The sequence below is a fragment of the Zootoca vivipara genome, chromosome 5, assembly GCF_963506605.1.
Source record: "Zootoca vivipara chromosome 5, rZooViv1.1, whole genome shotgun sequence".
Classification (NCBI taxonomy): domain Eukaryota; kingdom Metazoa; phylum Chordata; class Lepidosauria; order Squamata; family Lacertidae; genus Zootoca; species Zootoca vivipara.
The window spans coordinates 96397431-96421831 of NC_083280.1; the positions used below are offsets into that span (position 1 = coordinate 96397431).

At 50.8% G+C, this 24401-nt stretch overlaps 1 protein-coding gene across 3 annotated transcripts in view; it reads left to right on the forward strand.

Annotated features, from left to right (window-relative positions):
* The window catches only part of KIAA0930 (KIAA0930 ortholog), a 75052-nt gene that overhangs the window by 15146 nt on the left and 35505 nt on the right, over positions 1 to 24401 (forward strand). Inside the window, exon 2 of one of the 3 annotated variants that reach the window (XM_035137603.2) lies at positions 21169 to 21295. The exons of the other annotated variants lie outside the window; for them this stretch is intronic. The gene's annotated coding sequence lies outside the window, so the exon portion shown is untranslated. The remainder of the gene's footprint in view (positions 1 to 21168; positions 21296 to 24401) is intronic. 3 annotated transcript variants of the gene reach the window in all.

A 24401-nucleotide genomic window follows, 5' to 3' on the forward strand; every position in this document is an offset into this window, starting at 1 on the left:
CCCCCTCCCTCTCTGGGAAAGATCTGAGGTCGCGCCCGTAATTGGCCTTAAAGGGCGACACCCCTGTGGAGACGTGCACTGCATTGTTGTAGGCAAATTCTGCCAGTGGCAGGCGATCCACCCAGTCCGTTTGCCGCTGGCTGACGTAGCATCTCAGGTACTGCTGCAGAATGGCGTTGACCCTCTCCGCCTGTCCATTGGTCTGCGGGTGTCTAGCCGTCGACAAGCTGACCTCCACCTGCAGGAGGTTCATGAGCCGCCGCCAGAACCTGGAAACAAATTGGCGGCCACGATCCGAAATAACCCTTAAAGGTAATCCATGCAGTCTGAATACGTGATCAACAAACAGTTTGGCTGTCTCTTCTGCAGAGACCGCCCTGGCACACGGTATAAAGTGGCACATTTTGGACATGAGGTCCACCACCACCAACACTGCGGTCTTGCCCCTGGAAGAAGGCAGATCTGTGATGAAGTCCATGGACACCACTTCCCACGGCCTGTGTGGTGTGGCTAAGGGCTCCAGCAATCCTGCTGGCGCTGCTCTGACCACCTTTGCCCTCTGGCAGGTGTCACAGCCCCGTACATAGTCTCGAACATCTTCCCTCACCCCTGGCCACCAGAAGTGTCTCATGACTAGGTGAGCGGTTTTGTCCCTTCCAAAATGACCCGCCGTTGGGTTGTCGTGCATCTGCTTGAGGACCGTACGTCTAAGCTGGGTGGTGGGCAGGTACAGTGCACCCTTGTAGAAAAGCAGCCCCCTGCGTTCTGCAAAGTCCTTTGCCTGCTCCCTCCCCCCTCTCAGTTCTCTGAAGATGCGGTTGGCAAATTCATCCGCTGCCGTCAGTGCTGTGAGTTCTGCCTCGCTCACCACTGCTGCTCCGCAGGACCATGCTGACGGGGGGAAAATGTGCCTGGGTGCTGGTGGCGCCTCCTCCTCCATGTACTCTGGCTTGCGGGAGAGGGCATCCGCCCTGACATTCTGCTCCCCCGGGATGTAGTGGATGGAGAAGTTGAAGTTCGAGAAGAACTCTGCCCACCGTATCTGCCGCTGGTTGAGCACCCTGGCCGTTCTCCAGAACTCCAGGTTCTTGTGGTCCGTGCACACCTGGATGGGGTGCTTGGCGCCCACCAGGAAGTGTCTCCAGTGCCGGAACGCAGCGTGGATCGCAAGAAGTTCCCTGTCAAACACTGTGTAGTTTCTCTCTGGCTGGGTCAGCTTCCTGGAGAAGAAGGCACAGGGTCTCCACTCCCTGTTGGCGTCCAGTTGCAGCAAAATTGCGCCCACAGCTTTTTCCGAAGCATCTGTCTCAATGCGTAGGGGCGCATCCTGCACCACGTGGAACAGGTTCTGGTCTGAGGCGAACACCCTCTTGAGGCTTTCGAACGCTGCCTGCGCCTCCGGTGTCCACCTGAACTTCTGCTTGCCTCTCAGGCAGTCCGTGATGGGAGCCGTAACGCGGGAGAAGTTCTTGATGAACTTCCTGTAGAAGTTGGCGAAGCCCAGTAGGCGTTGGGCGTCTTTGCGCGTCCTGGGGCTGTGCCAGTCCAGGATGGCCTGCACCTTGTCCTTGTCCATCGCCAGCCCCTTGTCTGACAGCTTGTAGCCCAGGAAGTCCACCTCTTTGGTGTGAAACTTGCACTTCTCCAGCTTCACATACAGGTGGTTGTCCTTCAGGCGTTGCAACACCTCCCTGACATCCTTCACATGCTGCACAGGGTCATCGGAGTAGATAAGGATGTCATCCAGGAATACCAGGCATTTCCTGAAGAGTAGGGACCCCAGGACGTGGTGCATGAAGGCCTGGAAGCATGCTGAGCCCCCTTGCAACCCGAAGGGCATCACCAGATATTCAAAAGAGCCCAGAGGCGTGAACATCGTGGTTTTCCATTCATCGCCTTCCCGGATCCTGATCAAGTTGTACGCCCCCCTCAGGTCTAGCTTGGTGAAAATCTTGCCCCTGCGTGCCGCTGTCAGGAGATCGTCCACTCTGGGCATGGGGAAAGCCACTGGCTCTGTCACCGAATTCAGCCGTCTAAAATCCACCACAAGACGGCGCTGTTGCGTGTCTTTCTTGTCCACCCAGAAGACCGGGCTGCCCCCAGCTGCCTTGCTTTCTCTGATGAACCCCCGCTTGAGGTTCTTGTCGATGAAAGCGCGCAGATCCTCCAGTTCCTGATCTGACATGGCGTACAGCTTGGCTGGGGGTATCGTTGCCCCTGGCACCAGGTTGATCTGGCAGTCAAAAGGCCTGTGTGGGGGTAGGTGGTCGGACTCCGCTTCGCTGAAGACCTCCTGCAGGTCCCAGTACGGCTTGGGTATCGCCTCACCCCCTTTGACGTGCATGGTGGCCACCGTGGCTATTGGAGGCCCCTCCCCTGGTTGGTGCTGCATGCAATGCTCCAGACAAAAGTCCGACCCAAACGTGATGCATCTCTGGTGCCAACTTATGGAGGGGTCGTGGCGCGCCAGCCAGCTCATGCCCAAGACGATGAGAGGGTCTGAGATGGTCGTGACGTTGAAAGCCAGTGTCTCTGAGTGCCTTCCCACTGTCATCCTCATGGGGGGGGTTTGATGAGTGATGGCCCCTCCCAGCAGCTCTCGGCCGTCAATGGTTGCCACGTGCAGAGGAAAATCCAGCTGCAGAAGCTGCATCTGGTGCGCTTCTGCAAAGTCCCTCGAGAAGAAGTTCGCTGAGGCACCACTGTCAATTAAGGCAAGGACGGTCAGGGGATAGCCATTTGGGAGCGTTAGCGTGACTTCTAGAACCACTCCTGCTCTGGGAGGGGTGGGCTGGCTCTGCTCCTCTCTGTGCGGGTGGGTGGGCTGGGGCTGTTCTCTGCTGACTGTGCCTGGCTGCCGCCCCTTGTCTCCTGCAGCCAGGCTTTCCCGTTTCCCTGCTGTGGTGCTGCGTCAGTGGGGGAAGGCACCACCGTTCCCGCCTTTCCTTGCCACTCCCTGCGATGTGGGCAGTCTCTGACGAGATGCTGGGGGGAGTTGCAGAGAAAGCAGTTCCCTCCCCTTCCCTCCTTGCGTCTTGGCGCCGCTGGGGTTTGAAAAGCCCGCGCGCGCGCGCTATCAATCTGCATGGGTTCCTGGTCCTGGCTGGCTCCAGGCGTGGCTTGGAAGGGCTGTTGGGGGAGTGGCTTCTCCTGCGACCGTGGGAACCAAGCCCGCTTTGCGCGCGTTGCTTGCTTGTCGTTCCACCGGGATTCCTGTCTCACCCCCACCGCCAGAGCCGCTTTGCTCAGCTGATCCATACTACTGGGCTTTGGACCTCTCGAGAGCTCATCCTTCACCTCCTCACTCAACCCCAAGTAGAACGCTGCTTGCATTGGAGCTGATTCCAGTTCCCACCCCAGTCTGTGCACCAGCATGGTGAATTTCGCCCAATATGCGCGGACTGTCATATTTCCTTGGCGCAAATTATGCAGTTCCTCCTTAGTCTGGTCCATATGACTATCTGACGAATACATCGTTTTCAAACCTTCTAGAAAGAGTTTGACATTTTTCATGCAAGGATTCTTTGTTGCGATTAACGGTCTTAGCCACTCCCTGGCTGCCCCGGTCAGGTGCTCCACAATAAACGCTACCCTGTGCTCATCGTCAGGGAAGTCATCATGGTGCAGCTCAAGAGCATACACAATCTCAGTCTCAAAGCCATGATATTCCCTCGGGTCTCCATTGAACTTGCTTACTAGGGTCCCGGCTCTCCTTCCTGGCAGCACTTGGACTGGGGGTGCCCCTCCCGCCTTGTTTTTCTCTGCATCCAGTTTGTTTTGGAGGTCTACCGCCACCGCCCTTAATTGCTGCTCTCTTTCCTGGAGCGCTCTCACCTGTTCCGCAAGTTGTACCCGGTCGTCCTGGAGTTTCTTGGTTTCTTCTTTAGCTGCCCTTAATTCCCCCTGCGCCTCCAACGTCAGCTGCTGCAGGTCCTGTTGGGCTTTCTCCGCGATCTGCCGCCATTTCTCCGCCTCTGATGCACTCATCCCGGCAACTCCAAAGTAGCCCAAAAAAAAGATTCGGAGGTTGCTGTCACAGTGGCTGGATCAGGCTACTTCAGAGTAACGACGCTACGCAGCTCTGCATTTTATTCTTTTATTGGTGCTGCGTATTTACAGTGAGGAATTCATTGCTATTTACACAGAGTGATGTTGTCAGTCGCTTTCAGAACCTCCGAATGACTTTTGGCGCGTCTTTCCCCAACACAAAAGCTTTGGAAGCCCCATCCTCTTTCCCCTCCTCTTCCTGCGTAATTCTGGAGTTGGGGGGATGGGTCTCCCCTCCTTCTTGGCCCCTTCCTGTTCCACCTGGGACCCTGGCTCCGCTACCTTGCCTGAGCCTCGGACCCGACTTCCTGCTTCCCCGCTGGAATCGGAGCTTCCTCTGCTTTCCCCTGTGCTCGGGGCTGGGCTTGAACTCAGGAGGGGAGGGACTTCGCGATATCCCCTGTCCCTCACAGTTCCCCTTCCCCTTTCAATGTGCATGCAGTTTGTTGATAGAGGAAGTGTGTATTAAAATGCATTGCCAAGAAAAGTCTAAAATTAATTTTCCCGATTAGAAACTAGAAATTTTTCCAATTAGAACAACAGAAACCTAAAATAAAATAAACCCTCAAAAAAAGAAGAACAGAAACTCAACCATCTTGGTATGACATACCTTCTTTTCATGCAAAAGCTTCACAGACAGTGACCACTATGGCAAGCGGGTGGCCGTTCTGTGTCGCTCTTTCTGCTCTGCCACACTTTTGCCAGAGGGGACCATTGCCAATGGGATCCAAGCAGGAGCCCCAACGCTTTCTCTGCATCTGACAAAAATTAACTTTGCGTTTTGAAAACATGTTGTTTACAAAGCAAAAAACAGTTCTCAGTCTATTGCCTCAGTTTATGAACTTCTATGCCGCAAGATGGCTTAGAACAGGGGTCCCCAGACTACGGCCTGGGGGCCACATACGGCCCCTGAGGCTCTTTTATGCGGCCCCTGGGGACCCCTGCCACCACCCGCTCTTACCGGCGCGGCGTGGCTGCCAACTTCCAACCCGGGTCACGAAGAGTTGGACACGACTGAACGACTAAACAACAACAACAATATGCCCCCAACAGTTCCTTTGAAGGCCTGCCCTGCCCTGCCCTGGCACACACCTGATGTCATTTATGATGTTGTGTATGAAGTCAGGTGTATGGCAGGTGCGTGTGACTTCCCCCAACAACCTCTTCTGCCAAAGTTTGATCAAGGATCAGAGGTTCCTTGCCTTTGCAGTTGCCTTTTAAAGATGCTTTGGAAATTGCTGCTGTTGCAAAATGTATCTGAGTGGAGCTGGAGATCAGAGAATATCCAGTAGTTCATCCGATGCTGCCTCAAACTGGTTGGCTGTCCTTTTCCAGGCTCAGTTTAAAGTGCTTTTAAAGTTACGCTAAGCTTTTAAAATCCCTGAACGATCCACAGCTAGGACAACTCCTGAGTCCTCTTTCCACACATGAAGCTGGCTGATTCCTAAGCTTAGTTTCAGAGGCCAAAGCCTTTCGGCAGTAGCCCAGCATTCTGCAATTCCTTCTTGTTTTCAGCTGAGCTTTAAAAACTCTTCCAATTAAAGCAAGCTTTTAATCTTTAGTCATTTTGTGTTAGTCTGCTGCTGCTTTTTATTGCTTTTTCCTTCGTAATTGCATGTACCAAATTTAGTGATTATTTTAGCATTATTTGGGTCTTGTAAGATGCTGTGGATATAATTGTTTCTAGAAAAGTGGGATACAAATTGTATAAATAAAATAGGCAAGGGCAACAACGATTTCCCTTTTTCGTTCATCAGATTGTTTCTAAGCTGTTTTTAATGCTCCCTGCAATGCAGGATCTGCCTTCAGCATCCCTTTAAATGATTCTCTTTGTATCTCAGCATTTTAATCTTATAACCAAAGATTTTGAGCAAACATGTAATTAGGAGTACAAAGGCTTCTGGTTGATAAAGAGATTCAACATGCTGGATGCCCTTTTAATTGGAAATATTCTTAATTGCTTTGAGAGGGAAAGCAATAAAACAAGAGGTGTACTGGTGTGCTAAGCTAAGCAAGATTTAGCTGAGCAACCTCTGAACTAGGAATCATGGTTAAGCTCTCTCTCTACTAACCACAGACTATTGCCAAGATCAGCTTATGGTTAGTGAGAAGAGAGAGCTTGACCCAGAGCCATAGCTATGGGGGAGGAGGGGCTACCCAGGATTTTTGCCCCAGGTGAAGCCTCCAGAGGTGCATCATTAAGGGTCCCAGCCTGTGTGTATGTGTGTGTGTGTGTGTGTGTGCGCGCGCAAATGTGTGTGGGTGTGCCAAACTGGGTCTTTCACCCATGGGAAATAAAGCCTAGTTTTGCTCTTGGCTTAACCACACTGGACAACATCACTGAACCAAACCTTGGCTTAGTGCGCCTTGCAAACCTGACCAGTATGGTATTATAGATTACATTGGGAACAAAGAAATAGTTCAACTTTACTTTAGCTTGCTTATGGAGCAGTTTCAATGGATTGTGGACATTTTAAGGGCATTTTAACCAATAGCATTTAATTGGTGGGTGAAATTAAACTGTTTCCAGGAAGCTTGTAGAACAGGCATCCCCAAACTGCGGCCCTCCTGTAGATGTTTTGGCCTACAACTCCCATGATCCCTAGCTAACAGGACCAGTGGTCAGGGAAGATGGGAATTGTAGTCCAAAACATCTGGAGGGTCGAAGTTTGGGGATGCCTGTTGTAGAAAGTAAAAGAAAGATGCCTAGATGAGTGACTTCCTATCTTTCCCCTTTTCCTTTTACCACTTACTTTAGATGGGGGGTTGAAATGGGAAAAGTTATAAATGTATTTGGGGTGAGAGCAGCTCCTGAAACTTACTCTCCCCCGCCCCCATGGGTGTCAACTTGAATAAAATATGGCTGGCAAGTACACCCACAGGACAGAAATGGTTTCCTCGCAGCTGCATGTTTGCAGCCCGTTGGGGGAAGGTACATAAAGTGGTGGAGGGAGAACTCCCCCTGTTGCTGCAGCTGCTCCAGAGAGCACAGACCTGGGAATAGCTGTTTAGAATTAGATCGCTAGGCTGGTGTGCATGGGAACTCGGAGCCATAGAAACGACTGTGTTATCTTTGACAATAAAGGGTTAACTCTCTGCCTTGTGCATTCCTTGTCTGGGACGCACCCTTGACACTCAGGGTATGGTCTAGGCCAGGCAGGTCCGACTACAAGTAGCCTGAGATCTACCGTCCAATAACAAAAACTGGCAGTGATCTAACACTCTCTCCCATTGTCATTCTTCAACTTCAACTTATTATATTTGGCTGAGCTTTTGATAAAAATAATAACAAATGATAGTTGCTTCCATAAAACCTGTAAAGTTCATCATAAATCAATATATTTTGAAAAAATAAATACTTTGTATACTTGTAATAACATAAGAAAATAGCGTTGAGGACAGGGTCCCCCCCCCCTCTCTCTTTCTCTCTCCAAACCAGCCCTTTCTCTCAAGGAGCCAGCGTGCAGGGCTTCTCTCTCTTGCCCAGCCTCTCTGTCTGCATAGACCTCCGTCCGCTTGCTTCTTCTCCTTCAGAGAGAAAGAGGGAGAGAGAGAAGCCCTGCATGCTGGTTCCTCAGAGAAAGGTCTATTTGGGGAGAGAGAGAGAGAGAGAGAGATCAACAGAAATCGAGGAAAAGAGTCACATGATCTACAAGTGATCCCTATAGACCTGTTGGACAATGCTGGTCTAGGCAATGCAGGGCTGGGTTGGCCTGTGTGGCATGAACCATTAACGTTTTCTGCCCTCTGTGTGCGTTTCCGTAGTGGCGTTTAAAAACACAAGAGCTAATGTTGTTGCTTCTAACCCATGGTATATTCCCAGGTTTTTACTTCCTGTAAATAAATGCTACAATTACAACAACAATGTGGTCATTGCTAACTTCGTGGAGCAAACACATGGATATTGGTCTAAGAGTACCAGATTTTTTTCAATGAATCCGGGGACACTTTTCAACTTCAATAGATTTCGTATGGGGACTGATTTGTGAATCCGGGGACTGTCCCCAGGAAACCTTATATTGGTAACCTTATACGGTCAAACCTTGGTTTGCAACCACCTCCGTTTGCGACCGCTTCGGTTTCCGACCACCGCGGACCCGGAAGTGTTTACATCTGGGTTCTGCGGCGCTCACATGTGCAGAAGTGATCTGCGCAGCGCATGCATGCGCAGAAGCGCTCTATCAGTGCTTTGTGCATGCGCAGAAGCGTGCATCGGGGAGTGACCGATTCAGGGAGCGACCGGCTCCGCGGAACGGATTGTGGTCGCAAACCGAGGTACCACTGTATTGGTCTGTGCTGCAGAACAAGCAACCTACTTGTAGTAAGTACCTGTCTGGAGTTATCCCCAGTGAAGATTCTGAGAGTGGTTATTGCTTGTTCCTAAACTTAGTTCTTTCCAAGAACATACACATAATATGTGAGTTCTCATGTCTGTGTATATAGACACAATAGCAAATCTAGGTATGTGTGTGTGTATGATAAATGTATTCATGGCTTTGGTTTTAATGCTTTGTTTGGCATTTTGCTGTTATTATTCCTGCTGAGCATGTATCTGAGCAAGGTGCTCAGAGAAGCATAGATAACTTCAGCCCATGTCTAGTGGTCAAAAATTTAGCTTTGGATTCTTCCTCTGCAGCAATTGGATTCACAATCTTTGACTCCATTGTCCCACTTTTCTGCTTGACAACTTCTTAGTTGTATGAGTAACGAGTTTGGCGTGAGGTGTAGGAGTGTGTTTGCCTGTGACTCATACACTGCAGACGGGCAAAAATTGGGTTGGCATGTGAAGCAGTGAAGAAATAGAGCAGGTCAGTCCTTTTAAAGGGCATTGGGATGAGGATCTGGCAGCCGAGTAAAAACATGAGGTGTGGGAGGGCTCTTCCGAATTGAAAGACAGTCACAGGCCTGTTTGTGTTCTTAAGGGCTGCTGTTTAATGAGATAATGAGGCATTTCTTGAATTACTGTTCTCCTACGAATGCACATGTGCATTTTAAATTCACACTAACAAATTTGTCTCAGGTTTATTTAATGTGTTACTTTGAGCAGCATCTTTGGGCTGGGTAGAATATCCTGCTTTCTCTGACCTGGGGGAGAGGGAGGGAGGAGGGTAAAGCAACTCTTCCCCATAACATTCAATTAGGAGATATTCAGCTTTTTTCCAAAATGTTTGCTGCTGCTGTTTTCCTGGGGTTGCTTCATTGCCACGCCCACTTCTTCTTGCTGGTTTTCTTTCTTTCTGGATCACTAACAGATACACTTGGCCAACTGGGGATCATGTAGCAAATGGTTTCTACATAGCCAATGATGATGTCACTAATGATCTAGCCCACCCCCTGCATTGCAGGAATCTCAAGATGACAGGTGGCCATCCAACCTCTGCTTGGAAACCTCTAATGGAGAGCCCACAACCTTCTGAGGCAGCCTGCTCCACTGTTAAACATTAGCATAGCTGCCAAGTACCCCGTTTTCCCCGGGAAACCCCCGTTTTTACTTACCTTTTCCTGGTGGTCCCCCATATCACTTCGTCTCCCGTTTTTCTCCGTTATTTTCTCCTGCCGGCAGCCATTTTTTTTCTTTCTGATTTGCCCTTCTATGGGCACAAAAAATGGCCACCGCCGGCCTCAAAAGTCGCTTCTACACATGACCGGAAGTACGTCGACGCAACTTCCGGTGTCGCTCCGCCCATCTATGAGCACCAAAAATGGCTGCCGCCAACACCGGAAGTCGCGTCGACGCACTTCCGGTCATACGTAGAAGCGACTTTTGAAGCCGCCGGCGGCCATTTTTTGGTGCCCATAGAAGGGCAAAGTGACACCGGAAGTTACATTGACGCAACTTCCGGTGTCACATGGCTGCCGGTCCCGGATTCTGCAGTCCGGGACTTGGAAGGTAAGAACATTAGTGGGGTAATGCAACTTGTTTGTGATATTTCCTAAGATTAGTGAGTTCTTTCAGCTCAGCCTCTGTATCAATAAGAGGATCAAGAATAAACTTGGTAGTAGTGGATTGCTTATGGTAATCTAATATTTTCGTTAAAATCTTTTATGCTTTTTTTCCTGTGAATGCTAAAGGGCTTAGCAATTTGCGGTTTATAAGTTCATTCCAAACCCTTGAGCCTACAAACATTTTTGATGCTTGCAGGATACCTGGGGCTGGGTGTTTCTTAATATGTTTAGCTGAATAAGGATAATACCAGAGTGCTGCATGCATGCAGATTCTGGTAAGCGTGGGTTTCACCTAGCACTGTGCCAATGTTTTCTCACTGGAATTCTCAGCCCCCCCCATCCCATTTATTTGTGAGTAACTAACTGTTTGGGAGGGAAGGAAAGTCAGGTGGGAGGGAAACAGAATGGAATGGCTAAAACACTGAACAGGCGCTACACGCTCTGGCCTCAGCGTCTCCAGGGGAAGGAGTGAGGTCTCAATGCAGGTAGCTAAAATTAAGAGAACAAGCTATTTTTACCTCACAAGAATATTTGCTATTAACACACTCCTCAGACTCTACCCTCAAGATGCCGTGTGGTTTGTGTGTCCCAATCACACCCTGCCAGGCTCCGTCTTCTAACTAGGTACCATCCTCTAGCTTCCAAGCTCCTCCTCCTCCTAAATCTTCCACTGAGGTCAATAGAACTGCTTGACAGTGCCTGACTCATTCCTTTTCAAGCACCATTGAATCATAGAATCATAGAGTTGGAAGAGACCACAAGGGCCATCCAGTCCAACCCCCTGCCAAGCAGGAAACACCATCAAAGCATTCTTGACATATGGCTGTCAAGCCTCTGCTTAAAGACCTCCAAAGAAAGAGACTCCACCACACTTCTTGGCAGCAAATTCCACTGTCGAACAGCTCTTACTGTCAGGAAGTTCTTCCTAATGTTTAGGTGGAATCTTCTTTCTTGTAGTTTGAATCCATTGCTCTGTGTCCGCTTCTCTGGAGCAGCAAAAAACAACCTCTCTCCCTCCTCTATATGACATCCTTTTATATATTTGAGCATGGCTATCATATCACCCCTTAACCTTCTCTTCTCCAGGCTAAACATACCCAGTTCCCTAAGCCGTTCCTCATAAGACATTGTTTCCAGGCCTTTGACCATTTCATATTTTTTTTTGCCCAAGTGTAGTACTTTACATTTCTCCTTGTTAAAATTCATCTTGTTTGCTTTGGCCCAGTTGTCTAATCTGTTAAGGTCATTCTGAAGTGTGATCCTGTCCTCTGGGGTATTAGTCACCCCTCCCAATTTGGTGTCATCTGCAAATTTGCTCAGGATGCCCTCAAGTCCATCATCCAAGTCATTGATAAAGATGTTGAACAAGACTGGGCCCAAGACAGAACCCTGTGGCACCCCACTAGTCACTTCTCTCCAGGATGAAGAGGAGCCATTGATGAGCACCCTTTGGGTTCGGTCAGCCAGCCAGTTACAAATCCGGATGTGAGGGACAGGGGATATCGCGAAGTCCCTCCCCTCCTGAGTTCAAGCCCAGCCCCGAGCACAGGGGAAAGCAGAGGAAGCTCCGATTCCAGCGGGGAAGCAGGAAGTCGGGTCCGAGGCTCAGGCAAGGTAGCGGAGCCAGGGTCCCAGGTGGAACAGGAAGGGGCCAAGAAGGAGGGGAGACCCATCCCCCCAACTCCAGAATTACGCAGGAAGAGGAGGGGAAAGAGGATGGGGCTTCCAAAGCTTTTGTGTTGGGGAAAGACGCGCCAAAAGTCATTCGGAGGTTCTGAAAGCGACTGACAACATCACTCTGTGTAAATAGCAATGAATTCCTCACTGTAAATACGCAGCACCAATAAAAGAATAAAATGCAGAGCTGCGTAGCGTCGTTACTCTGAAGTAGCCTGATCCAGCCACTGTGACAGCAACCTCCGAATCTTTTTTTGGGCTACTTTGGAGTTGCCGGGATGAGTGCATCAGAGGCGGAGAAATGGCGGCAGATCGCGGAGAAAGCCCAACAGGACCTGCAGCAGCTGACGTTGGAGGCGCAGGGGGAATTAAGGGCAGCTAAAGAAGAAACCAAGAAACTCCAGGACGACCGGGTACAACTTGCGGAACAGGTGAGAGCGCTCCAGGAAAGAGAGCAGCAATTAAGGGCGGTGGCGGTAGACCTCCAAAACAAACTGGATGCAGAGAAAAACAAGGCGGGAGGGGCACCCCCAGTCCAAGTGCTGCCAGGAAGGAGAGCCGGGACCCTAGTAAGCAAGTTCAATGGAGACCCGAGGGAATATCATGGCTTTGAGACTGAGATTGTGTATGCTCTTGAGCTGCACCATGATGACTTCCCTGACGATGAGCACAGGGTAGCGTTTATTGTGGAGCACCTGACCGGGGCAGCCAGGGAGTGGCTAAGACCGTTAATCGCAACAAAGAATCCTTGCATGAAAAATGTCAAACTCTTTCTAGAAGGTTTGAAAACGATGTATTCGTCAGATAGTCATATGGACCAGACTAAGGAGGAACTGCATAATTTGCGCCAAGGAAATATGACAGTCCGCGCATATTGGGCGAAATTCACCATGCTGGTGCACAGACTGGGGTGGGAACTGGAATCAGCTCCAATGCAAGCAGCGTTCTACTTGGGTTTGAGTGAGGAGGTGAAGGATGAGCTCTCGAGAGGTCCAAAGCCCAGTAGTATGGATCAGCTGAGCAAAGCGGCTCTGGCGGTGGGGGTGAGACAGGAATCCCGGTGGAACGACAAGCAAGCAACGCGCGCAAAGCGGGCTTGGTTCCCACGGTCGCAGGAGAAGCCACTCCCCCAACAGCCCTTCCAAGCCACGCCTGGAGCCAGCCAGGACCAGGAACCCATGCAGATTGATAGCGCGCGCGCGCGGGCTTTTCAAACCCCAGCGGCGCCAAGACGCAAGGAGGGAAGGGGAGGGAACTGCTTTCTCTGCAACTCCCCCCAGCATCTCGTCAGAGACTGCCCACATCGCAGGGAGTGGCAAGGAAAGGCGGGAACGGTGGTGCCTTCCCCCACTGACGCAGCACCACAGCAGGGAAACGGGAAAGCCTGGCTGCAGGAGACAAGGGGCGGCAGCCAGGCACAGTCAGCAGAGAACAGCCCCAGCCCACCCACCCGCACAGAGAGGAGCAGAGCCAGCCCACCCCTCCCAGAGCAGGAGTGGTTCTAGAAGTCACGCTAACGCTCCCAAATGGCTATCCCCTGACCGTCCTTGCCTTAATTGACAGTGGTGCCTCAGCGAACTTCTTCTCGAGGGACTTTGCAGAAGCGCACCAGATCCAGCTTCTGCAGCTGGATTTTCCTCTGCACGTGGCAACCATTGACGGCCGAGAGCTGCTGGGAGGGGCCATCACTCATCAAACCCCCCCCCATGAGGATGACAGTGGGAAGGCACTCAGAGACACTGGCTTTCAACGTCACGACCATCTCAGACCCCCCCATCGTCTTGGGCATGAGCTGGCTGGCGCGCCACGACCCCTCCATAAGTTGGCACCAGAGATGCATCACGTTTGGGTCGGACTTTTGTCTGGAGCATTGCATGCAGCACCAACCAGGGGAGGGGCCTCCAATAGCCACGGTGGCCACCATGCACGTCAAAGGGGGTGAGGCGATACCCAAGCCGTACTGGGACCTGCAGGAGGTCTTCAGCGAAGCGGAGTCCGACCACCTACCCCCACACAGGCCTTTTGACTGCCAGATCAACCTGGTGCCAGGGGCAACAATACCCCCAGCCAAGCTGTACGCCATGTCAGATCAGGAACTGGAGGATCTGCGCGCTTTCATCGACAAGAACCTCAAGCGGGGGTTCATCAGAGAAAGCAAGGCAGCTGGGGGCAGCCCGGTCTTCTGGGTGGACAAGAAAGACACGCAACAGCGCCGTCTTGTGGTGGATTTTAGACGGCTGAATTCGGTGACAGAGCCAGTGGCTTTCCCCATGCCCAGAGTGGACGATCTCCTGACAGCGGCACGCAGGGGCAAGATTTTCACCAAGCTAGACCTGAGGGGGGCGTACAACTTGATCAGGATCCGGGAAGGCGATGAATGGAAAACCACGATGTTCACGCCTCTGGGCTCTTTTGAATATCTGGTGATGCCCTTCGGGTTGCAAGGGGGCTCAGCATGCTTCCAGGCCTTCATGCACCACGTCCTGGGGTCCCTACTCTTCAGGAAATGCCTGGTATTCCTGGATGACATCCTTATCTACTCCGATGACCCTGTGCAGCATGTGAAGGATGTCAGGGAGGTGTTGCAACGCCTGAAGGACAACCACCTGTATGTGAAGCTGGAGAAGTGCAAGTTTCACACCAAAGAGGTGGACTTCCTGGGCTACAAGCTGTCAGACAAGGGGCTGGCGATGGACAAGGACAAGGTGCAGGCCATCCTGGACTGGCACAGCCCCAGGACGCGCAAAGACGCCCAACGCCTACTGGGCTTCGCCAACTTCTACAGGAAGTTCATCAAGAACTTCTCCCGCGTTACGGCTCCCATCACGGACTGCCTGAGAGGCAAGCAGAAGTTCAGGTGGACACCGGAGGCGCAGGCAGCGTTCGAAAGCCTCAAGAGGGTGTTCGCCTCAGACCAGAACCTGTTCCACGTGGTGCAGGATGCGCCCCTACGCATTGAGACAGATGCTTCGGAAAAAGCTGTGGGCGCAATTTTGCTGCAACTGGACGCCAACAGGGAGTGGAGACCCTGTGCCTTCTTCTCCAGGAAGCTGACCCAGCCAGAGAGAAACTACACAGTGTTTGACAGGGAACTTCTTGCGATCCACGCTGCGTTCCGGCACTGGAGACACTTCCTGGTGGGCGCCAAGCACCCCATCCAGGTGTGCACGGACCACAAGAACCTGGAGTTCTGGAGAACGGCCAGGGTGCTCAACCAGCGGCAGATACGGTGGGCAGAGTTCTTCTCGAACTTCAACTTCTCCATCCACTACATCCCGGGGGAGCAGAATGTCAGGGCGGATGCCCTCTCCCGCAAGCCAGAGTACATGGAGGAGGAGGCGCCACCAGCACCCAGGCACATTTTCCCCCCGTCAGCATGGTCCTGCGGAGCAGCAGTGGTGAGCGAGGCAGAACTCACAGCACTGACGGCAGCGGATGAATTTGCCAACCGCATCTTCAGAGAACTGAGAGGGGGGAGGGAGCAGGCAAAGGACTTTGCAGAACGCAGGGGGCTGCTTTTCTACAAGGGTGCACTGTACCTGCCCACCACCCAGCTTAGACGTACGGTCCTCAAGCAGATGCACGACAACCCAACGGCGGGTCATTTTGGAAGGGACAAAACCGCTCACCTAGTCATGAGACACTTCTGGTGGCCAGGGGTGAGGGAAGATGTTCGAGACTATGTACGGGGCTGTGACACCTGCCAGAGGGCAAAGGTGGTCAGAGCAGCGCCAGCAGGATTGCTGGAGCCCTTAGCCACACCACACAGGCCGTGGGAAGTGGTGTCCATGGACTTCATCACAGATCTGCCTTCTTCCAGGGGCAAGACCGCAGTGTTGGTGGTGGTGGACCTCATGTCCAAAATGTGCCACTTTATACCGTGTGCCAGGGCGGTCTCTGCAGAAGAGACAGCCAAACTGTTTGTTGATCACGTATTCAGACTGCATGGATTACCTTTAAGGGTTATTTCGGATCGTGGCCGCCAATTTGTTTCCAGGTTCTGGCGGCGGCTCATGAACCTCCTGCAGGTGGAGGTCAGCTTGTCGACGGCTAGACACCCGCAGACCAATGGACAGGCGGAGAGGGTCAACGCCATTCTGCAGCAGTACCTGAGATGCTACGTCAGCCAGCGGCAAACGGACTGGGTGGATTGCCTGCCACTGGCAGAATTTGCCTACAACAATGCAGTGCACGTCTCCACAGGGGTGTCGCCCTTTAAGGCCAATTACGGGCGCGACCTCAGATCTTTCCCAGAGAGGGAGGGGGAGGAGGAGGAGGAGGGCCCACAGGCTGAGGATTGGGCAGAGGAACTGGAGACGGTGCACCAGCAGCTCAGAGAACACTTGGAGAGGGCCAAGGAAGCGTACAAAAAGGGGGCGGATCGCCACAGGCGACATGGGGAGGTCATCAGGGTGGGGGACAAGGTTTGGTTGTCCTCGGAGGGCCTTCCCACCAGAGGGAGGTGCAAGAAGCTGGCACCCAGAAGGTTGGGCCCCTTCACGGTCACGCAACAGGTCAACCCGGTGGCATACAGGCTGGCACTGCCAGAGGACATGAGGGTGCATCCAGTGTTTCATAGATCGCTGCTGTCGCCGTACAGGGAAAGCAGCAGGCTCCGAGACAGCGAACAAACCCCCGAGGGAGGGGGGGAGAGGGGAGGCAGGGAGCAACTCAATGAGGCCACGGCCATCCTTGATTCACGGAGAGGGGTGGGGGGCCTGGAGTACCTCATGGCATGGGAGGATGCTCCACCGTCCCAGAATGAATGGGTCCCAGCCACTCAGATACAGGAGGAATTCTTGGTGGAAGAATTTCACGCCCTCTATCCCCACAGACCCAAGCCCTGGCACATGGAAAGGGAGGGGGAGGAGGAGGAGGCAAGGGAGAGCAGCTCACCATGGCGCTGGGAAGCGGAGTTTGAGGATTCGGGAGACGAGATATGGGTGTCACCGAGATCCACACAGTCAGAGGCAGAAGCAGATTGGCAGCACATTTTTACCCCCACCAGCTCGGACGCCACGGAATTTTTGGGATTCCAGTCCTCCCAGGCGGAAGGGGGGGGCTCGCAGGACTGGGGGGAGGTGTTCACACCAACGGGCTCTGAAAGCACTGAGTTCTTAGGCTTCCAGTCGTCACCGACACCTGGGGGGGACCTGGGGAGGGGAGAAGGGGAGCTTGGAAGGGGGGTGGATGTGAGGGACAGGGGATATCGCGAAGTCCCTCCCCTCCTGAGTTCAAGCCCAGCCCCGAGCACAGGGGAAAGCAGAGGAAGCTCCGATTCCAGCGGGGAAGCAGGAAGTCGGGTCCGAGGCTCAGGCAAGGTAGCGGAGCCAGGGTCCCAGGTGGAACAGGAAGGGGCCAAGAAGGAGGGGAGACCCATCCCCCCAACTCCAGAATTACGCAGGAAGAGGAGGGGAAAGAGGATGGGGCTTCCAAAGCTTTTGTGTTGGGGAAAGACGCGCCAAAAGTCATTCGGAGGTTCTGAAAGCGACTGACAACATCACTCTGTGTAAATAGCAATGAATTCCTCACTGTAAATACGCAGCACCAATAAAAGAATAAAATGCAGAGCTGCGTAGCGTCGTTACTCTGAAGTAGCCTGATCCAGCCACTGTGACACCACCGAATGGTAGCATTGTCTAGCCCGCATTTTACCAGCTTCTTTACAAGAATATCATGGGGCACCTTGTCAAAGGCCTTGCTGAAATCAAGATAGGCTATATCCACAGCATTCCCTTCATCTACCAGGCTTGTAATTCTGTAAAAAAAATGAGATCAGATTAGTCTGACATGACTTATTTTTCAGAAACCCATGCTGACTTATAGTGATCACAGCGTTTCTTTCTAGGTGCTCACAGACTGTTTGCTTAATGATCTGCTCTAGAATCTTTCCTGGTATTGATGTCAGGCTGACTGGGCGGTAATTGTTGAAGTAAATGGGGAAGAAGCAAGTCTGAAGCCCTGTAACTTTGAAAGGAAACCTCATGGAAAGATCTTGCAGTGGGATACCTGCAAGTAAGCATGCCTAGGGCTGGCCTGCAACTTTCCCATCTAAACAGTTGCTGGACTGATGCAGCTCTTACCTGTGGCTTCTAGAAGCTATCAGCCTGTGACTGGCCAGCTAAACCAGGGGAGCCTCGGTGAGTTGGTGATTTCCCCTGTGTGCAAAGACAGGCTCCGGTGGATTTAGTGGACACGACCAGTAATGAGTCCAGTGGTCAAGAAGGCGGTTACCGCACATGCTGTAGAGGGCAGTGAGGGGCAGGTGGGGCTCACCTACCTGGGAAGGTAGCCCATCTAGGAGAAGGAACACTTTGGTCCTAAACCTCCAGTGCCTTGAGGGATCTCTTTGGAAGAAGAAAAGGCTAAGGAGTAAACCCTACACAAATTCAGAGTGCTGGGTGATGCCTTGTACACCTTCTTCTGGCAACTCTTCAGCCAAGCTGGTGCCTAACATATTGCTCTGCTTTCCTTTGGACCACATCATTGAGGCCGAGAGGGGGATATTGGTGTCTGGGCAGCCCAGGACCTCCAGACACTCGACCCAGGCTTGTGCACCATGGATGTTGTTAATGTAGCAGTTTGATCTCACCCTTAGAGGTGCACTCCATTGTCTCCTGAGGCAGACGGATGCCAACAACATAGTGCTTGGTACATAGTGCCCATGTGCATAAAGCAGGCATCCCCAAACTGTGGCCCTCCAGATGTTTTGGCCTACAACTCCCATGATCCCTAGCTAACAGGACCAGTGGTCAGGCATGATGGGAATTGTAGTCCAAAACATCTGGAGGGCCAAAGTTGCCTGCCATAGAGTGTCTCGCAGATTCTGTACAATTAATGTTCATAGTGTAGAGCAGGCAGGGAAGAGCCTTCCACAATTTGTAAATGTTCAGGGGAATCTGTGTGTTCAGATTGGTGTGAGAAAATGAATACCACAATTGCACAAGAGTATCTCTGTTTTCAAGTGTGAAATTTTGGAGGATTTTATATGAGGTGCGTGGCGTTTGACTGCCTTGCCTAACCTACATATCTCTTGGTCTGCTCTCTTATGCTACAGTTCACTTAACTGGCCTATTACATCCTTGAAGCTAATGTGAATGTACAAATAATTGCTTGCCATGGTTCATGGAGTATCACAGCAATGCCCTGAAGAGGTTAAACTGGGAGTTCAACGGAGATACTAAAGCCCAAGTAATAATTGCTACTGATTTCTTCCATGCCTGCATCTGCCCAATTTTTAACACATCTCCTGCCTCCTTTATACTTGACAATCTGCATAAATAAAGTTTCTATGCTGAAGCATCTCTCTCTGAAATATTATTTTAAGGGAGGAGAGTCCACCACCTTCTGAGGAAAACATATAAACTGGCCACAGAAGCTCTATGGCTGTATTAAACCTGTTTTATATACACTGGTTCAGGATGCTTGACATGGGTAAGAACAGATGTCTCCAAACCAAGGCCCGGGGGTCGGATGCGGCCCAATCACCTTCTAAATCCGGCCCGCGAATGGTCTGGGAATCAACATGTTTTTACATGAGTAGAATGTGTCCTTTTATTTAAAATGCATCTCTGGGTTATTTGTGGGGCCTGCCTGGTGTTTTTACATGAGTAGAATGTGTCCTTTTATTTAAAATGCATCTCTGGGTTATTTGTGGGGCATAGGAATTCATTCATATTTTTTTTCAAAATATAGTCCGGCCCCCCACAAGGTCTGAGGGGCAGTGGAAAAAGTTGAAAAAGTTTGCTGACCTCTGGGTAAGAAACTACTAATTAGGTATTAAAGGTAAAGAGACCCCTGACCATTAGGTCCAGTCGTGACCGACTCTGGGGTTGTGATGCTCATCTCGCTCTATTGGCCAAGGGAGCCAGCGTACAGCTTCCAGGTCATGTGACCAGCTTGACAAAGCCACTGAGCAGCACACGGAAACGGCGTTTTACCTTCCCGACGGAGCAGTTCCTATTTATCTACTTGCACTTTGACGTGCTTTCGAACTGCTAGGTTGGCAGGAGCCAGGGACCGAGCAGCGGGAGCTCACCCATTGCAGGGATTCGAACCGCCGACCTTCTGATCAGCAAGCCCAAGGCTCTGTGGTTTAACCCACAGCGCCACCCGCGTCCCAAATTAGGTATTAGTTAAGTAGAATAGCATTAATAAAGTACACACAGGCTGCAATCTTCAAAGCCTTTGCAACCACTGGCCACACAACTCTGTCTTCAGTTGATGCAAGCCATCCATAATCCACTGGCTCAGACACCAAGGTGTGATAGAAAGTTTATGGGCCTTTCCAGCGCTTAGTGTCCAAGGCATAGGGCCCTGTGGGTCTGCTTGCTACAGATGGAAAGGAGTTTGGCCAGCACAAATTGTACTGGTTCAGCTGTTTGGACATAGTGTTTGTATAAGATGAATAGCACAATGTGTGTGCAGAGAGAATAAATTAATGGAAATGAATGCAAAAGCTGTTGCACATAAGACACCACAACCAGCACGTTTACAAACTCTTGTTCTGATCAGCTATTGAGACAACATAAGCAAAACATTCCAAATGTGTTACATAAATGTGCTGTTAACGAAGCCGTATTCTAGAGAGCCAACACATTTCTTTCCCTTCGCATTTCTCTGGAGAACCTGTACTGAGACCCCTACAACACGGGTGTCAAACCCAAGGCCCGCGGGCCAAATCCGGCCCGCCAGACCTCGTCATGTGGCCTGCGTGGCCGCCAGCCTTCACCCCCGCTGCTGCCACTAGCGCTCGGCCCACGGCCGGATCGGGCCCCGCCTCCAGCGCTAGCGGCCTCTCGCCGCCTCCAGCGCTCGGCCTATGGCCGGATCGGGCCCCGCCTCCAGCGCTAGCGGCCTCTCGCCGCCTCCAGCGCTCGGCCTATGGCCGGATCGGGCCCCTCCTCCAGCGCTAGCGGCCTCCCGTTGCCTCCAGCGCCCGGCCTACGGCCAGATCGAGCCCTGCCTCCGCCGCTAGCGGCCTCCCGCCGCCTCTGGCACTCTGGCTACGGCCGGATCAGGCCCTGCCTCCGCCGCTAGCGGCCTCCCGCCACCTCCATCGCTCGGCCTACGGCCGGATCGGGCCCCGCCTCCAGAGCTAGCGGCCTCCCGCCGCCGCCACTAGCTGGCCTCCCACCAGATCGCCGCCTCCCCCACTCGGCCTATGGCCGGATCAGGCCCCCGCCACTACCACTAAACTGCCACCTCGCCGCCACCCACCGGCACTCCCTGCACAAAAAGGTAATGTTGCTGTGCATGCCTTTAAAGTCTTTTAAAAAAATTTTTTTTTATTGATTTTAATATAGACAAAACAGAACAAAACATAATATATATACTCCATCCTTCTTCCCTCCCTCCCCACACAAGTCCACTTCTGCCACCAGTAGACCCCGTGGGCATTGAGAGTCAAAGGTGGTCCATTTTAAAGCTGGGTTTGTCCTCTCCCCTCCTCCCCCCTGACCCCCCCGATACCTCTTTTAAAGGGTATTTTTCCTACAGATACAACCGGCCCTTTGAGGGTGACCGAAAATTCTGATGCGGCCCCCGATGAATTTGAGTTTGACACCCCTGCCCTACAACAAAGGCCATCATGCAACATGCATATAACATTCAGTCAACTCGGCAGGTAACAGTGAGTTTATTCTGCACTAGAATAAAGAGCAGTTTGTAGCACTGCCCAAAATAACTCCACCCACTGTGTTCTGTTGTTCTGTTGCCAGTGCTAATGAGATTTTTCGAAAGGCTGTTTGGGGCTCAATGCTCATTACTTTACAAGTTATCATAATTCTTTAACGTAACACTCTGTGACCAGAAACACTTTAAATTGTATTGGAATAATGGAATAGAATGTTGGTAATCTTTTTCCTTTATTGAAAATCAGTTTGGCAAATAATGTAGGGATAACCAATACTGAATTGTGGGATTGTTGTAAAGATTACAACAAGATAATACACGTGGAGAGGAATTAAACTGGATAATGAACCTTTTAATTTTTATTTATTTATTTTGTTTATTAAATTTGTGTGCCGCCCTATACCCGCACGTCTCAGGGTGGTTACAACATAAAACCACAATATAAAAACACAAAATACATAATAAAAACAACTACAATCCAATACGCCCCCCCACCCCCCACCCAAATTTTAAAAGGGCATTGGATGTTGCTTAGCCAAAGGCCTGGTTAAAGAGGAACGCTTTTGCCTGGCGCCTAAAGGCATATAATGAAGGTGCCAGGCGAACCTCCTTGGGGAGAGCATTTCACAAACAGGGAACAACCTCACATTGTAAGAATTTATACAAAATAAGTGCTTGTAGCAAACTCCTTTATCCGCATGGTAGTTGCATTTACTGGGATGCACTTTTGTTTCCTGATGTATTGTGACATTATGAACATTTGCCATGTAGCGCATGGACGTTAAATCCATAACCTCCGTCACCATGAATTGATAAATGCCACTGGAGAAAAAGAATTGGTGGAAGCCATGCCCTCAGGCCTTCAAATCTCTAGGGAGAAGTGTCATACAGTATACAGACATATTGATAACATTGCACAGTACCTCAGCCAAGCCACTCATTAGCACAGAATACAATAACGACGTTTATCTAGAGGTGATTATATGGAAATAAATATCTGTTTCTATACACGGAAGACTGTTGTGAGCAGGTGGCTTGCTCCTTCATGTACCTACTGTCTCTAAAACACTCCACAGAAGTTGCCAAAATCTCAATCATAGAAAAGTTTATTTGACACTGGCTCAGACACAATAATAAGTCATGGTTCAGCATTATTAGAACTATCAGGGGTGAGTCTCAGGAGCGTTTTTCATATGAAATCATGATTTGATCCTCATTTGTCTGAACCAGCCACAGTTGGAGTAAGCTACAATTTCTCTAAATGACCATATTTTTCCATGTACAAGATGGTGCTTTTTGCTATTAAAAAAAATTAGGCAAAAATTCTGTGTCTTATATACGGATAGTGAATGCAGAGGGGGGACGTGTGATTAATGGCAGCAGCAAGTGGGAGATTCGCAGCGGCGATTGGGCGGGTGATTGGTGGCTGTGGCAAGGCCTGATGGCAATTGGCTGTGGCCGCGGCAATTGGACAGGCGATTAGCGGCTGCGGCAAGTGGGCGGGTGGGCTCTTGGCGGCGAGCAGGCAGGCGATTGGTGGCTGCGGCGAGGTAAGCGATCAGCAGTGGCTGAGGCAACGATTGGCAGTGGTAGGCAGGCGGGTGAGCGATTAGCAGAAGTGACCCCCCCAAAAAAGCTAAACAACTTACTTTCTTAATTTTGGGTTAAAAAATAGGGGTTGTCTTATACATGGGGGTATCTTATACATGGAAAAATAAGGTAGACTGTGATGGACAGCAGAGCCAGGTTCACTACAGGCTTAATTGGGGGCAGTTAGTGATAGGATGGGAGGGATGCAGGTGGCGCTGTGGTCTAAGGTTGGCGGTTCGAATCCCTGCGACGGGGTGAGCTCCCATTGCTCGGTCTCAGCTCATGCCCACCTAGCAGTTTGAAAGCAAGTCAAAGTGCAAGTAGATAAATAGGTACTGCTCTGGTGGGAAGGTAAACGGCATTACCATGCACTGCTCTGGTTTGCCAGAAGTGGCTTTGTCATCCTGGCCACATGACCCAGAAGCTGTACGCCAGCTCCCTCGGTCAATAACGTGAGATGAGCGCCGCAACCCCAGAGTCGTCCGTGACTGGACCTAATGGTCAGGGGTCCCTTTACCTTTAGTGGTGGGATCCGCTACACATGCCCATGTCTTTGACTCATCCTCATCAGTTTTGGACAGCTGGTGTGCTTCAGGGAATGGTGTGTCTGAATGTAGAAATAAATGCATGTGACACAAATTCTGATGTCATGAAGAATCTGCAAAATCAGAAATCAGAATTGAGATGATCCAAGGATGCAGTCTTGCCATTGCAAGAAAGTCAGCTGTAGTGAACTCTGTGTGGCTTAAAGCCTTATTATCCTTTGCATCCTTAGCCAGAATCACTTGTGCTTCCAGGAGGAGAGTAGCATTCAGGGTTCTGGGGGGTGGGAGGGGAGAATCAGTGTTATGGGGAAATATATTTTCGCCTCATAATACTAGAACTTTGGGATCACCCAGTACTCAAAGTGGTTAGTAATACAGTGGTACCTCGGTTTATGAACACAATTGGTTCCGGAAGTCTGTTCATAAACTAAAGCGTTCATAAACTGAAGCAAACTTTCCCATTGAAAGTAATGGAAAGTGGATTAATCTGTTCCAGATGGTCTGCGGGGTACTTAAACTGAAGCGTTCATAAACTGAAGTGAACTTTCCCATTGAAAGTAATGGAAAGTGGATTAATCCGTTCCAGATGGGTCCGCGGAGTACTTAAACTGACGTGTTCATAAACTGAAGCATGGGTGTAATTGGTTCCGGAAGTCTGTTCCTAAACTGAAGCGTTCATAAACTGAAGCAAACTTTCCCATTGAAAGTAATGGAAAATGAATTAATCCGTTCCAGATGGGTCCGCAGTGTTCATAAACCGAAAATTCATAAACCGAGGTGTTCATAATCCGAGGTTCCACTGTAGATGCAGAAAAAATGCATTTTCATTGAATGTGTAGTTAGATTATTTACTGCTAAGACATATCACTAGTACAGATGGCTTTCCAAGTGGGTAAGGAATATGCACCGAAGATATGTCGTAAGGTCTGTTAGCTATGATTAACTGCATCTTCAGAGGAACAG